A 15974-nucleotide genomic window follows, 5' to 3' on the forward strand; every position below is an offset into this window, starting at 1 on the left:
CCTCTGTAGGAGAAAACAAAATGTAAAAGACTGAACAAGAAGGAATAAATACTCAGCCTTGAACATGCTATTAGGATTAATGGAGAAGACAGACCACAGAGGGTAGGGAATGGGATGGATGGAAAAAAACAAAAATAGAGAATATTGGGGTGTGAAGGGGAGGTTTGTAGTGTGCACTGGAATAAGTTCTTAGTCTTTCATCAAATTTCACAAAAAGATACGCTTCTAAAGGTATCACAGGTATGTAAAAAGCCTACAGTGTCTCAGAAATAGACACTAAGAAACTAAATAGATCAAAAGACATCATTATTTGATCATGCTTTTTGTCTGGAATAATCATCCAAATATAATAGAAAAAAATTAAAGTGTCTCAGCATCTACTTCAGATGTCATAAAGATAAAAGAATTGTTATTTTGATTGAAATTATAAAAACACACAGAGCAAATCACCATCTAAACAACACATATCTTGTTATTTTGCTTCTGCTTTGTTATCACATTAGTACCAGATAATTTCATGAGAGAAATTAATGAGATTTACCATTCCCTAATACCTACCCATCAGCCAGTGAATACTTGAGCTTGTTCTTTGTCATGATGATTCACAGGACAGAAAGTACAAATTGAATTACTCATACTGAATACCTGGGACTTGCAAGTATTCAGTAATTTTGGAGATCAGAATGTCAAAATATAGAATGTGGTGTTTATTTTTGGTCACAAAAACTAAGTGTTTGTTACAGGTTGTATAATTCAAGAGATATTTCTTTAGAAATTAATCATTAAGCGAGAAAGTTAGAAAGTGAACAAACAGAACAGCAAGCTCTTTATTAGGGTCTCTTTTGTTCTTGATAAACATATATTAAGACTGAATTCTAAGAATAATTTTTGCTTATGAGCAGGGACAAAAAAAAATCCAGAGCTAAAGTTACTGAAATACTATAAAATCAGTATTTAACATGGCTTATTATATACGATCTTACTCAGTCTTTAAAGTAATCTGGTTCTATCCTTTTTGCCTGTGAGTAACAGGCTACTGTAAGTATTCCAAGGATTTTAGTGCACTTTGTATTTCACCGAATCAGGAAGAGGACATGGGGGAACGGGGAAGAAATGTTTTTTTATGACAGACTCTTATATCAGGTTCTGCAAATTTGAGTTTTTCAGGATTACCATATTTAACTTTCTTGTGGGGGAGAAATTCTTTCCCTTCTAAGTTAACACTTATCATGATCTCCAGCACTAATGTATTTGTTATAGTAGCAGCATATTAAGGTGGCTTATGCAGTGTTTATTTTACAGCATTAAGTTGACATCTATATTTGTTTAACTGGAAAATTAAGTGTCCTGATATCCTGAAGGAAGAGATAAGGTGTCATTTTTTATTCTGTATGCCTAGTGAAGGTATAAAATAGTTTGTGTGAGGCTCTTCTCAGATGCCTTGATCTTTGCTGGAATGGAACAGAACATGAAACCTTCCTGTGACCTCCTGTCTTCAGAGAGATAAATCAGTTTCTCCATGTTTCTGAGCTACTCCAAGATAATCTTTGGATTTACCTCTCTGCAGAGCCAAAGGGTTCACAGAAAAAATATCTGATACCTTTCTTGGCTGTTTTGTGGCACGTAGCCATATCAATCCAGCAGTGGATGACATGTGGCAAGAAAACTCAATGAAAATTTTACAGTAATAATGTTGAAAGAAAAAAAAGAAACTTGCATGATTAATTGTTCTTTGTGCTTTTTAGTATCATTTAAATGATTCAGCTTTTAAAAAATTCCCTCTAGCAGAGGAAATCACTGAGATAAATGCTGATTGAGTCATTCAAGACACTTAGAAAGACAATATCATTGATTCTATTTTTTTTCCAGTTTAATGTGTTTTATACTATGGTAATCTATAGAAGCTATGAAACTCACCAGAAGCAAAAACAATCCAATGTAAGATGTAAGATATTAAATAAAAGGTACTTGATTGAACTAATGTTCAGTGTAACAGGAGTCACATACATAGCCAAGTAATAAAAGCAATATTGTTATTGAAGTGGATTCTACTGCTAGAGCTATAAAGTGAGGGATAGTAGGAAAATCTCGTGGAGGACTTATTTAGATGGATAATGGCCACGATGCTTCACTTGCACTTAAGCAAATGGAGAACAATCTAACCAATAAATACAGCCTTTTAATCATGACCAGTAATACTTTTCAGAAATTATTGATTTGGAATATTGTATATTGGAGTTTTTCCACTATGTCTCTTGCTTCGTCATCAAATTTCCTTTCCACATTTACACTTACAGACTTCTGTACTCGCTATCTTTTCACTAAATATTAATTGATTAAAGAAACAGATAGATTGTAGGATAATTACCAGTGTCCTACACATGTATATGTCACACACCATGGCCCACTTCAATCTGCCCTTCGTCCCACGTATACATTGAAATGAAAGCAAGAACCTTTCTTTGAATTGCTTCACAAGGAAAACTTTAATCTTCTAAATGGCCTGAGGAAACTGAAAAGATAAGTATATTTAGTGAAATGTAGTCCTCCAAATTAGAAATCAGTGGTCTTAGCCCAGCTAAACAACTCCTGAAGACAAGAAAAGTAGAGCAAAAAAAGAATAGATGAAATCACTACTGTACATCATTGTACTGCCAGGCCTCCCTTTCTGTCAGGGTTTAATGAGTCTTTTTCCATTTTCTCAGTATTAATGCATGTTAATGTTTGATGCCAAGATATCATTCTGAAGTCTTTAAAAGCCCTTGAATCATACTAAATTCTGCTAACTTCTCAAGACTGAAATACAGGAATGTAAGTATGTGTGTGTCTGTTTTTACATGTACACATGTATGTAGAACCCAGTAAATTGTTATGTTATTGGTAGATAAACAGATGGATCTGAGTTCCACAGCCATACTCCTTCTGCCTAATGAAATTAGGAACATGCAAAGGGGACAAGGCATTACAACTGCATATCATCTTCCCAGCTGAGAGGAAAGAAGGCTGAGTACAATAGCAAAATAATTCTTCAACTACTTCTTTGATATTCTTTGTTTTGTAAGTCATCGCCATGTCACTGTGAGTCTCTTTTATGTTCCTAAAATATTCATACAGACTAAACACTACATGGCAACATATTGTGCTAAATTAAATTAGTATCAAACACTGTACTTGTGTGAGGAAATGAATCATAAAAAGGTGAAAAATGCACAACTTCAAAGTCTGTGATTCCTGATTTTCAAATAATGAGGGCAAGCTGCATGAACAATGTTATTTGGTACTAAACAATGCACAACAGAAAATTCAGCAGCTATGATTTATCACCAAAAACCATGAGGAAAAAAGGGAATATGTCATTAAAATTTAGTCACCAAAACATCTGCAGCCGAATCCAAAGAGAAAACTATCTCTTTCTGCTACAGAATAATGCAGAAACTTGGGGATGTCCTTGAAGCTGAGATAGGTGAATTTAACTGGGCTGCACAAAATGTTTTTCACCTGTTCTGCAATACAGACTGCAATAAGTCCTGTAGTCAAGGACATAAATATTACTGGAAATGTTTCAATATGTATCCCAAATGTATTCTAAAATGTAACCTTCAAAGAACAAATATCTTAAAGCACACTGAATTATTTCTGAATATTCTATTTCTAAATAATTGTATTATTTATTAATTTAATAATCTATTCAGTACATTCTCTATTTATTTAATATAATATGCTAACATATGGCATATAAAATCAAAGATAAAATATAGATACATTTTCAAATTTTCACCATTATGTTCCTTATATGAAAGTCCTTACTTCTATTTTGGAATTAGGTCAGTACCCATGTCTTAGGAAAAAAAATCTGCTCTCACTCAGTCTTTATTATGTGGTTTTTGGTTATGTTTTCAGTGGAAGAGACAGAGAAAATGTGTGGCATATGGACACCCCAGGGTCCATGTTTTTCTGTTACAAAGAACTCAGACAAGGCTGCATTCCCCCTACTTTCCCACCCCAAAATACATCCATTATATGACAGATGACATTAGGTAAGCATCCTGGAGATGGAGACAAGAGCACACCCAGCTGGCTTCGTATACCTTCAAATCATGAGCTAGACAGCTCTGCACTGGAACTGACTGTAATGGCCTAGTTTGAAATTCTTTAGATAATACATGGATTCACAAGGAGACAACACTTCACAAGTTTCTGTGCAAGCACATTGTCACTTTTTGTCTTCAGAATATTTCAGAATGTTTTAGCTGGAGGAAGGCACTGGCACCTATCTGTAAAAAACCTGATGCAATGACATAAACTTAATACTAGAATTGTGCAGTTGACAGCATCTATCTAAAAGTTACATAACTGAAGGGAATCCTGACCATTCCTAAATGTTTGATAGTCTTTTTAAGCATTTGCATTAAATTCTGTGCTTTCACCAAATGTTTATGTAGGATTTTATTCAGTCCAGGAGAAGAAGGACACAGGGAACACCTCCTGGGGCAGAAGGTAGAGATTGAAACAGTCAATACAAATTCAATTAAATTTACTCATTATTACTCAAAATAGGCTTTGTCCATTACTTTTTTGTTATTTTCAAAAAACTTGGGCATATAAAGAAACTGTATAACTCTATAAAATATAGGATAATAAATTTATTTCACTAAAAATCTTTAAAAGGAAACAAAATGGAAATAAAACTTCAGATTAAACTCAGTTCAGATGACTGTGAATTGATTCATGTATCTTTATATCTATGCACACAGAAACATAGCACACAAATATGTAAAAGAGAAATCAAAATTTGGGAAAATTGCCTGTGGATTGAACTTGGATTTATCAGGAACAGGATCTTGGACTCCGAATATTCTGTAATGCTCTGTCATGGGTTAGCACTGGCCAGATGTTAATGCACTTATGAATATATGTTTTTTCTCTAACAACTACTGTGGGATGTGATCAGGAACAGAGCAGAGCAGGCTTAAATCTTGAAAACAAAAAAAATCCCTAAAACTTTATTACATTACATAAGAACAGAGACAGAAAACTCTTAAACACACACAGAGACAGAAATAAAAACTTCTTAGAACATTTCTTTTCTTCCCCCATTTTCTACCCCTCACACATTACTCTTCACAGACTAAACCTTTGGGTTTTAAATCAAACAATCACCACTCAAAAAAAACCCTAATCTTCAGTTTAGCAAGGGAGAGAGGAGTCTCTCTCACACCACAGACTGTTCTTTAGAAAACACGGGTCCACTCCTTATGTGTTTCCATGTCACCCTTGGCACCGCCCAGAGAAGTCTGCCAGGGTGACACTCTCTTTTTCTTATGTCCAGCGCTCTCACCGCTGTCCACAGGCTGAAAACTGCATACAGGGCTCTTTTAAGGATACTTGCATGCCGAGCTCGGTCCTTTTTTACCCAGGGGCCTGAGGTTTCTCAGAGCAGGTCTGCCCTGAGGGCAGAGGGCTCTACTACACTCTCTACCTCTCTTCTCTGCTCACTCCACTCTTCAAGTGCCAGTCACTGTAGCAAAAGTAGGGGCAGCTGTATCTACTTAAAATGCAGTTTATGTTTAAAAGAGACTTAAGTTCAGTCTATGGCTAACATTATGCAAGAAAAGTCTAGCTCAAAAGCCACTCCTCTTCAATCTCTGCCCATCTGGGTTGGTTTTTTTTTATCTCTTTTTGTCATCTCGGTCCTAGGCCGCTTCCCTCTCTCCTCCGAAACCACCAGTCATGAGAATCAATGTCTAAGAAAAGTTTCTTTCTGCTACACAAGAGTTAACAGTTTCTATCTCCCGGCAGGGTGCGGGCTCAGGCACTCCCAGGCTCGGCAACCCCCACATGGCTGAGCACCTTCTCCCGGAGTTTGGGGGGAAGGGGGGTGAGCACACACAGAAGGCACTTCCACAGTTTTCCACCCCTCCATCCTGGACAGGGCAGCTCAGTTCCAGTCCTGTCCACTCTCTTCTCCCCCCGGGGCCCCAGCTTACTTTAGTTCGGTGTGGTTTTCCTGAGCCCGGACACCTGGCTCCCCTCCCCCACTCTGCCCAGAGCTGAGCAGGGAAGAGGAGATGTTTCCACTGCTGAAACTGGAACCCAAAAGAGGCCAAACCCCCCTGGAGTCCTGCTTTTAACTCTTTGTGTCTTCAGAGGCGTGTCCAAACCTCCGAGTGACCAATTCAGGTGCTAGCAGAAAAGCTGATCACTGATTGGCCTGCTCACATCCCCCTGGAAAAATTCACCTCCCCCCGCAACTACGACAAGCTCAAAGTTCAGTATCATGCGGAGAAGGTAAACAGATGTGATTACAGAGAAAAATCATTCTTTCTCTCAATAAATACATGATTCAGCCACATGTCGAGTAATGTCTTTAGTTTTGGGTCTGTCCTCTCAAAAATATTGCACAGAGTTAAAAAAAAATCAGCAACAAGGAAGTTTGAGCATATGGAGTCACACCCACATGAAGAATGCAAATATCCCAAAGCTACCGAATATGGAAAAGTGGTAACTGAAGAAAGATATAATTGGGCCCTATGAATTTATGCACAGTGTCAGGATTGTGCACACAGTTATTAACTGTTTGCTGACTCTTATGGCACAGGAAGCTCAGAGTACCAAGCCAGTCAGATGCCAATTCAAAACAAGAAGAAGAAGGAGGCAGATATTCAGAAGCTGGAGCAGAAGTGCAATTCCTTTACATGAATGGGGACACTTTCACAGACTCAAGAGCAGACAGAAAGACAGTTCATGTAAAAGAAATACAGAATCAGGTGTTTCCTGTTAAAAAAACCAGTTTGGGATTTAGAGAGCATTAGGTAGAAGAATATATCTTCCCAAATATTATTCTTATGTAAAAAAAAAATCAACCTCTGATGCAGACAAAATGCTGGATCAGACAATCCATCAATCTGGGCCTGTATGTTCTAACTTTTTCCTGAAAAAGGACAGTTAAAGTGGAGAAAAAAATAGAAAAATGATATTTTTACTTTCTCCTTTTTTTTTTATTTGTGACATAAATAACTGTATGCTTTGATGGTAATCATCAAGAACAATGTCTTTATAGAGCTTGAGTAATGAAAAGGAAAAAAAATGGGAGAAAAAGGAAATGCATAAAAATTTTCAGGAAAGAATATATCAGAGGATATGAATCTTCAAAGTAGTTCCAAGTGAAGAACTCGAGACTATCATGAAGATTGATGCTATGTTGGCTCAACAAATAACAAATTAACACTTGACTGATGTGTCAAACCAATAAAGGTCTCATTTTAGACCTTAGAATAAAATGCTTGAGAGACTGGCATGGCACTGTGCCTGACTTGATTGACCAGGAGTAGAAGGGACCAACTTATAAAGATGAAAGGACTTCCATCTACATTCCTATCTTGGCTGTAACAAATTTGTACTCTTATATTGTGCTCCTTTGCTTCAGCATTGTGCTAAACTGATTAGCAAAGTGCACCTATGTGCAAAGATAAAGATGTTTAGCAGTGTATGAGCTTTAATCTGATGAAGACTTGAAGCTAACAAGCTGTCGTGGTTTGAAGGGAAGTGAGTTTTTTGGAAGTAGTGGTCAAACCAAATAGTCTTTAGATCTGAATATTGGCACCTTTGTTGGCCACTAAGAGGTGGACACGCCTCTGAGGACACGAGGGGTTAAAAGCCGGATTTCCCAGCAGGACTCGCTCTTTCCTGCTCTGCTTTCGGAGAGGGAGCGTCTTCTCCTCTCCCCTGCCGGCCTGGCTAGGCCGGGTGGGGGAGGGGAGCAAGGTGGGCCTGGCTTAGCAAGGTGGGCCTTGGGGTGGGGAACAGAGGGAGCTGGAGTGGAGCTGGTCCAGCTTCCATCTAGAATGGAGGGGTGGAGGGAGAACTTTGGAGGTGCCTTCCGTCCCCCTCCCTGTCCCATCCCGTTCCCCCCCCCTTCCCCCCCCCCGGTCCAGTCTCTCTCCTCCCCCCACAGAGAGAAGGTGCCGAGTTGGAGCTGCTTGTGAGAGCTGCAGTGTCTGCGATCGCCTGTGCCTGACCTTGGTGGTGGGAGATAAAGCTTTTAACTCTTTCTAAGGCAGAAGAGAGTTATCCCTGGACGCTGTATTCTCATAGTTGGTGGTTTTAGAAGAGAGAGGACAGCCTGGGACCGAGAGGGTAATGTGAGATGAAAAGAAGCCCCTTCGATTGCCGGAATGAAGAGGAGTGGCTTATGAGGCCGGACTTTTCTTGCATAATATAGCCATAGACGGACCCTGGACCCTCCTGACTATAAATAAGACTGTGTTTGGGTGGATGTTTTTGGCTCAAACCCAGAGACGTTTTGGCCTGCTTCGTGGAGCCCCCGGCCCCAGGGGTAAATGGGGGGGACCTGAGTCCCAAAATGAGAAGATGGCTGGTTTTTGGTACTTGGCCAAAACATCCTTAAAAAGAGCCCTGTTGCAGTGCAGGTCCATGGACGGCAGTGAGAGTGCCGGACATGGAAAGGAGGGTGTCACCCTGGCAGACTCTTCGAGGCAGTGCCATGGGTGACGTGGGAACACGGGATGGTGGACCTGTGTTTCCTGTGGGGGAGGGTCTGTGGTGCGAGAGAGACTCCTCTCGTCCTGGATGGAATGTGGATTGTCTGAATTTTAAAGGATGATGGTTTGGATTAGGAACCCAGGGTTGTTGGGGGATTAAGCAAGTAGATGAAGGTAATGTGCTGGAGACAACTGAGTGAGCATGTATGGAATGGAAATTGGGGGGAGGAGAAGCAGTGTTTTGGGAGGTTTTCTCTTCTGCTTTTGGGTGGCTGGGTTTTTCTTTCCTTTTCTATTGTCCATTGTTATGTAATATAATAAATTGTCTGTCTGTTTCAAGAAGTAGGCCTGCTCTGCTCTGTTCTTGACCACATCTCACAGGAGTTCATTAGGTAAAATATACCCTCATGGGTGCATTGGCATTTTGTCAAATGTCAACCCATGACACAAGCCATTGTTTCCTTTAAAAAATTTCATACCTATCACATCATTTTATATGCAAAATATACTGTTTAGTTAATTAAAGTTTATTGAATCTTTCTCTTTTTCACCTCAAACTTGTAGAGCTTCAGATTAATGTTTACAATAGTGTTCTAATTTTCAATGTAATCTCAATATTGATTATTTCAGTTATTTATGCCTGAGTGAAATGAAAGAATCATTACCTACTTCTATTAATGAACTGAAAAAGAAAAAGCAAACAATGCATTAATTACATTTCCATACTACATTAAGAGATGATGCAAAAAATGAGAAATGAGAAATACAAAAACATCTAAAAACTAAGATGTTAATTGTAGACTGGAAATAATTAAAGGATCTTCAGGCTGCAAACCTGCATACAGACACCTGGGAGGGCTAATAAACCAAAACATAGATAGTCACAGATATAAAGTACTTGGAGCACAGTATAACACTGAGTGGGACTTTCTGCCCTAAATGGACGGGCAGAAACAAAGAAGCTTTTAGATTCTTATAAAATGGAGGAAAGAAGCTTCTTAGAAACAAAGAAGCTTTTAGCTGCTTATATTATGGAGGAAAAAATTAAAACACAGACAGTTTTATCTTCTATAGTATGTAAACCAATCAAATCAGAAACAAAAAGAATGAAAACCTCTTTCCATATAGCTATATGTGACCATTCATGCCGAATGTTTATGCAGTTGTGGGCACTTCATTGTTCCAGATGACATTAGGAACTGAAGGAAGGACATGTTGATTAGACATATGAACAGAAAAATTAATGGGGAAAAATTAAAACTTATAATTGGCATTTATTATATGCTAAATTGGAACGAAAAGATTAGGTATGAAATTCATGTGGACAATGTAGACATTAAAGATTTTGTGAATTATGTTTTGCTTAAATTTTGTTTATTCAATTTGCACGTTGCATTTCCTTTTTGCTCTTTTGTAGACACCAAGGTTGGAGACTTTTTTCTCAAGAATTTGCAAAGAAGCAAAACTTGAAAATATTTGAAAGAAAAAATGTGAGAATTTCTGTAATCAAAATGAACATGTAATTGCTTGGAGGACAGCTTAAAAACATTCCAAAATAATTCCTTTCAAAACACAAATGTTTATTGGTGAAGAGAAATAAATCTTTATATTTCTAAATTCATGGAGACTAAAGAGAGAAAGAAAAGATATCATATATAGCAAGTAATAAATTGCAATGTGGTACTTGCAAGAAATAAGAAAGCAATAGGTAGTGTACTGAAATGACCATTAAAACAAAAAGGGTTCAAAATATCTATCAAAATATGGTCACTATCAATAAACTCTCATTTTGCAAGTTGTCTAAGCAGGTACTGAATTACAAAACCCGTGTTCCAGTTCCAGTGTAGAAACTGTGGGAACATATTCACTCACTTCAGTCAAATGGGTCATGTCAAACAATCACTAAACTTGTGGGCAGAACTTGTGGTGTTCACATAGACGTGCTGAATATTTTTCTGGAGACTTTTAACAGTCATGTTTTCCTAGTCAATATATATACTTCAGCACTTGTTTGAACACCTAAAATTTAGACTGCAATTAGTTCTTTGTGTTAAGCAGACTAGATGTCTTTGGCTCCTATATTTTTTTGCATCAAGTTTATGTCTAATCCTTTGGCCATATGCATCTTTGTAAGTGTTCATTTTTCTGCCCATATCTGTATGTTGTCTTTTGTTGTTACTTGATATGACAACTAAGTAGGTTTGATTTTTACATCTTTTTATTTTATCTTTTTATTGACTAGAGAATCAAAGTATCCTTACTTAAACAAAGTTTTCCAGACTCTATTCTACATATGCTTGTAAAAATAGACCAATATGTTGACTCAGATTCATGTTTCCTCAGTGTTTGAGAAATTTTGTTTAAAGAGAGGTTTTATTCTCCTTCGCAGTATCATGAGGATATTGTATATTTGTTATTTATTTCCACATCATATTAGCAAAATATATTGTGCCAATGCACAATGTCTGCTTCAAACACACACATACACCCATTGGAAGAGGAACAGCTTCTCAGCAGAATCAAGAAGATGGAGAATCATGATATGAGAGGACAGTGATAATAATAAGGTCTTACTCAAATCCTAGTATGTGAAACAATATCAAAGAGATTACTGAAAAAGGTCAATAAAAGGAGGGGTTTAACTATGTTAAATTTCCCCTGGCTTACGATTACCTTTTTTAGATATAAATTTAAGACCAGTTGGGTTTCAGTGGAGTAGTTATCATCTATGAAACTGTACAAGATGATAGAAGTTGCATACATGTTGAATTTGGTCCCTTGGATTTTATCTCATTTTATCTGAACAGTAAATCTGTAAAATGGATTAGCCTTGAATTTTAATGTAATATTGTAAAGTAAGATAAGATGGCTTGCCATGATAAGGCACTATAAAGGTTTAAGTAGCTGTTTTCGGGATAACTCTGTGGTAAGTGACCAACAGCTACACACCAGTACCTAATTTGTTACACAGTTTTTCTTCTACAAGTGGTTTATGCCTTCAGCAAGTATAAACAGTAGTGAATAGAATGGGAAAAGTTTTATACTTTTCAGATGTTTTAGATATCTTCCATCATAGATAAAATGGTAGATGTTCACTTTTTCCATTAGGAATTAGTTTACTTAAGCTGAAATAAAGCAGAGTACTTTCCTGTACTGAAATACCAAGACATGATAAAGCCCCTGTAACATCACCAACTCCTCCAATATTACTGGACACACCAGCAAACTAAGAGGAATTTGGATGCTATGAAAAGACCAGATCATTTCATTTCACTTTTATATTCAAAGTTATTTTTGAACTGTCAGAATACTGAAAGTCTAAGACTTATTTTACTCATACAAAGCTTATATTAGTTTTTTTTGGAGTACTTAAATAAGTAAGTGTGAACAATAAGATTTTAGTTTTTTTATAAAACGCCTCCTATACTTCTAACAGCAGAAACTGCTTATTTATTTTATGTTGTTCACTTGAAGTATGTTTTCTTCTATTAAGAATTTTCAGAACCAATGTTCATTTACTAATAATATTTTGTGCCACCTTCTAGTCATGAGCCTCTGTATTAACTGCAGGTCTTAATGTGCCTAATTGTTAAAGTGTGCATGCAGTAAACATCATATTGTCCTACAAAACAAATTATTTCTTTATATACACATTTTATTAATCATTACATAAGTGAAAGTCTGCTAATGAAATTATTTCTTATGGTGCTGAACTTAATTTTCATCATCAATAACTTTCTTACAAATTTATGGTTTGTGTACTGTCCCATGAGAAATGTGTTACAGTTTTAATATTATCCAAGAGCCTAAGAAGTTGTTCCTATAAAGGACTTGGATTGTTGAAATGAGTTTAGCAAGAAGTTTGGATTCCTTGAATGTCATCTCTACATAACCTTGAACATGACAAATGAGGATTTGAAGAGCATTAATAATGTATGGGAAATGCAATCTATTTTCCGGCTCCACAGTCATAATTAGGTTCTGATGGAGCCGTCTGTACCAATTTACTGAGAACCTTTTATTTCAAAAAAACCTCCACTTTTCAGAGTGTTTATCAATGATAGTGAGAAGGCATCAAGGCCAAATTTAGAAGTAAAAGGATTAGGATTTTGGTGTAAGTTACTTGCCCTTATACCAGTTATTGTCACCAGTAGAAAGGTGAGCCTAGTCTGCTGCTGACTAAAGCAAGTTAAACTGCAATTTATGCAGAAAGGAACAGGTTCTACAACACATATGAGGCCCCCATGAAAATATATATGTTTTGGTCTTTATAATCCAAATCATTACAAAGAGCAAAGAGGTAGAAATAGCTTCTGTGTTAATATTTGCATTAAGTTAGTAGACCAAAATCCTCTAGTTATGAAGATGTTTTATTATGATGACTGTGATTTCTCTAGAGCTGTGCCCTTTAATTTTATATTAAAATTACTTAAGCCAGTTTTATGCACTTATGAAAATGTTTTCTGGAAAGACTAATTACACATTGATTTTTTTTTTCCTCCTTATATTCCTTATGCATTTTTAGTGGTTAAGAGAAGTACATTACAGTACTGAATCCTTAGATGGATGGAAATTGCAAAAATGACAGGACAAAACCTGGAAGTTTGAATGCAAATTCTGCGGTTGTGATTACATATTATAATCTCTCATAAGAACTCTTTACTGTTTTCTCTAAAACAAAGATTCCTATAGATCATTCCATATTAATATACCATAATTTTAGGTGAACCACAAAAGCAGCAAATAATAAATCTTGTTTTCCTGATTTGCCCATAACTGTATTTTACATATGCTAAAGCAAGCCCTAAGAAATGTAGTGTACTGTGACCCACTGGAATCCTGGCACTGAATAGTTCTGTTTTATCTGAGCAGGAATAGGCTCCAATCATAATTTTCAACAGAAATATTATACTGCAACATTAAAATATTATGGCAGTACCCCATTATGCTGGGGTTACTGCTAACGCATGATAGGATGTGACCAAAATAGGGCAGCCTCTTTAAATGAGATTTTAAAAATATTAAAATTAAATTATGTCAATCATTCATTCAATTAATGGAAATAAAAAGAGATGCTGTGGCTAGTGGACAGCAGTTTCACCCTGCAGTCTTTTCATCACACAAGGAAAAAACTGCTTAGTTTTAGGTTGTGCAATTTTGACACCGCCAGATTTTCTAAAAAAAAAAAAAAAAAAAAAACCAAAAAAAAAACCCACCAAACTTATAGAGGTCAGATAGTGTGCCTTAGCTCCTCTAACAGATAATATTTCTTCTTTATTTGTCTATTTATCTGCAAAATTTCTGTAGTCACAATAAATTATCAATCACTAATAGACATGTCTTGGTTACTTTAGTATGAGCATATAAATATTGGAGTAGGTTCACAGTATCTGAGAAAATTTACAATTATCAAATGTCCAAAATTTAAAAAATACTTTAGAGGGCACAGTAGAAGGAATTCCTGTCAGCAATATATTACTTATAGGAGCTATCTAAGCAGGGAGAATTTCTTAAAAATTCTGCATTGATTGCAGCTGGTGAGGTGCTGTCAGTGAGAGACTGAAGGGGAAGATGTTATGTGAGGGCAAATTCTCTTCAAAGGCAGAGCAAAAGGAAGCAAAAAGAGTAAGAAAGAGTTGAGGGAATACCAAAGCCAGAGGAGAAGCAGCAGGTGGTCTGTGGAGGAGAAGCCATTCCTGGCAGCCCTTGCAAGGACCCACACAATCGTGCAGATACACACTGCAGGCCACAGGGAGCACATATTGGAGCAGAGGAAAAACATGGTGAAAAAGCATCAGCAGACAAAAAGTAATGTCTACTGCCTGCAACCTCCTCCCTTTTCTTTCCTCTTACCTGAATTAATAATTAAGTATTTATTTTATTTGTCAGTTTTCCCCAAATCAAGTCTCCTTTGCCCATGGTGGTAAACTATTCCTTTTTTCTAAATCTATTTTTATCTCAACCCACAAACAGTTTTATTTCTTTTTTTCGTACTTATTCTCTTTGGTCCTGCCAAAGGGCAGAAGAATCAGTGAACAGCTGAGTAGAAGCATTGCTACTAACCAAGGATAGCCTAGTGGAAATGTAAGCAAAATATAAATTTGGCTCTGGTTCTGTTCATGTGTATAATTCTGCAAGAACAGGTTTAGCCACTACCCCCTGGAATTTGACCCCCATCGATGAATCATGGTGTCAGTATTTGGTTTTTTCTTTATTACTTCTTCTGTCAATGTGTCTGAGAATTAAAATTATGTCTATTATTAATATTAGGTAGTATCACAGCTTTGCTGCAATTTCGCCATGCAGTAAATGATGTCATTTCCCCTCTAGTGATTGCTAGTATTAACTCGGAGGCTTAAAAATCATTAGTCATCTACTTTTTCTTTTCTCAGTCATTTGTAGCATTTGATTAAAATATTCTAACTTTAAAAACAAGTTGACTGGTTTTCTGGCTTTAGATTGTTTGGGTTTTTTTTCCAAATGTCTTCTATGTGTTACAAAAGCAGAAATATTAGAGGACACAAAGTTGAGGCTTTATCCTCAACTGTGTGAAAGACATAATTCTTCTCATTAAAATAAAAACTGAGATCTCAGGCTGTTGCTAATGGTTTTTATTAAAGTTTTGAGTACTTCATGATCAAATACTAAATACATTTTGTATGTATTTATATCCATAATTACTTGTTGCTTTTTATACATCCAACTATAAGCTTGGATATATACTGAGAGGCATGAATGTGTAAGTACACATGCATGCATGCAGACTTTGGAGAGTTGTGTGTACACAAAGGAAATCAGGACCTCAACAGACAAAATGTGTATTCCTTTCACAGCTGAACACCCTCTTTGCAGAAGTTAATGAGTCCTAATGGAAACATCTATGCCATCCAAAAAAACACCTCAGTCCCTCTCATGCAAGGTAACCCTTACCAATTTTACTTATCTCCCCTGGATAGAAGTTCAGATCATTTTACAACAACCATAAGCTGATGTTATACACAAGGATCTGAAAAATTGACAGTGGTTTTCAGTGTAAGTATTGAGAGACTACAAGGGATTGCTGAATGGGGAAGAATTGTTAGATACATGTGCAGTCAGTGTCTTGGCCTACACAATGTATACAATTGTAGAAAGGATGCAGTCCTGAACAAAGAATTGTCAGGTAATAACCACAATGGGGCTCTGAGCTCTCAAAAGCAGTATTATAATGTTATCAGACTCTTTAAATGGAGAAGTTGAAGGCTGCTCCAGTCCTTCAGGAAGAATTTTTGGTTTCATGTAATTTAGTCAACATTCACAGGAAAAGAAAATAATGCACCTGCAGTGCTACCTTATAAGTCTGCTTTTGCAGTAATAGTTGCACAGGTGAAGCCTTCTCTTTATCTACTTTGCCACAGATTGGAGTAATGGGCAACTTCTCAGTTATGAGAATAAAAAAGACTGAATACCTGTGGACATCTGTACTTTTCTGTG

The 15974-nt window shown here is 36.7% G+C and overlaps 2 long non-coding RNA genes across 3 annotated transcripts in view; both read left to right on the plus strand.

Moving 5' to 3' along the window:
• LOC134547712 (uncharacterized) overlaps positions 1–15974 on the plus strand; it is an 85351-nt gene that overhangs the window by 57584 nt on the left and 11793 nt on the right. The window lies entirely within an intron of this gene.
• On the plus strand, positions 7534–8843 carry LOC134547711 (uncharacterized). 2 transcript variants are annotated; one of them, XR_010079567.1, is made up of 2 exons: positions 7534–7783; positions 7955–8843. It is a non-coding gene; the product is annotated as an uncharacterized LOC134547711 (long non-coding RNA). The 2 variants fall into 2 exon arrangements; XR_010079568.1 differs by having other exon boundaries at positions 7534–7764.

The sequence above is a fragment of the Prinia subflava genome, chromosome 2 (genome assembly GCF_021018805.1).
Source record: "Prinia subflava isolate CZ2003 ecotype Zambia chromosome 2, Cam_Psub_1.2, whole genome shotgun sequence".
NCBI classification, from domain to species: Eukaryota; Metazoa; Chordata; class Aves; order Passeriformes; family Cisticolidae; genus Prinia; species Prinia subflava.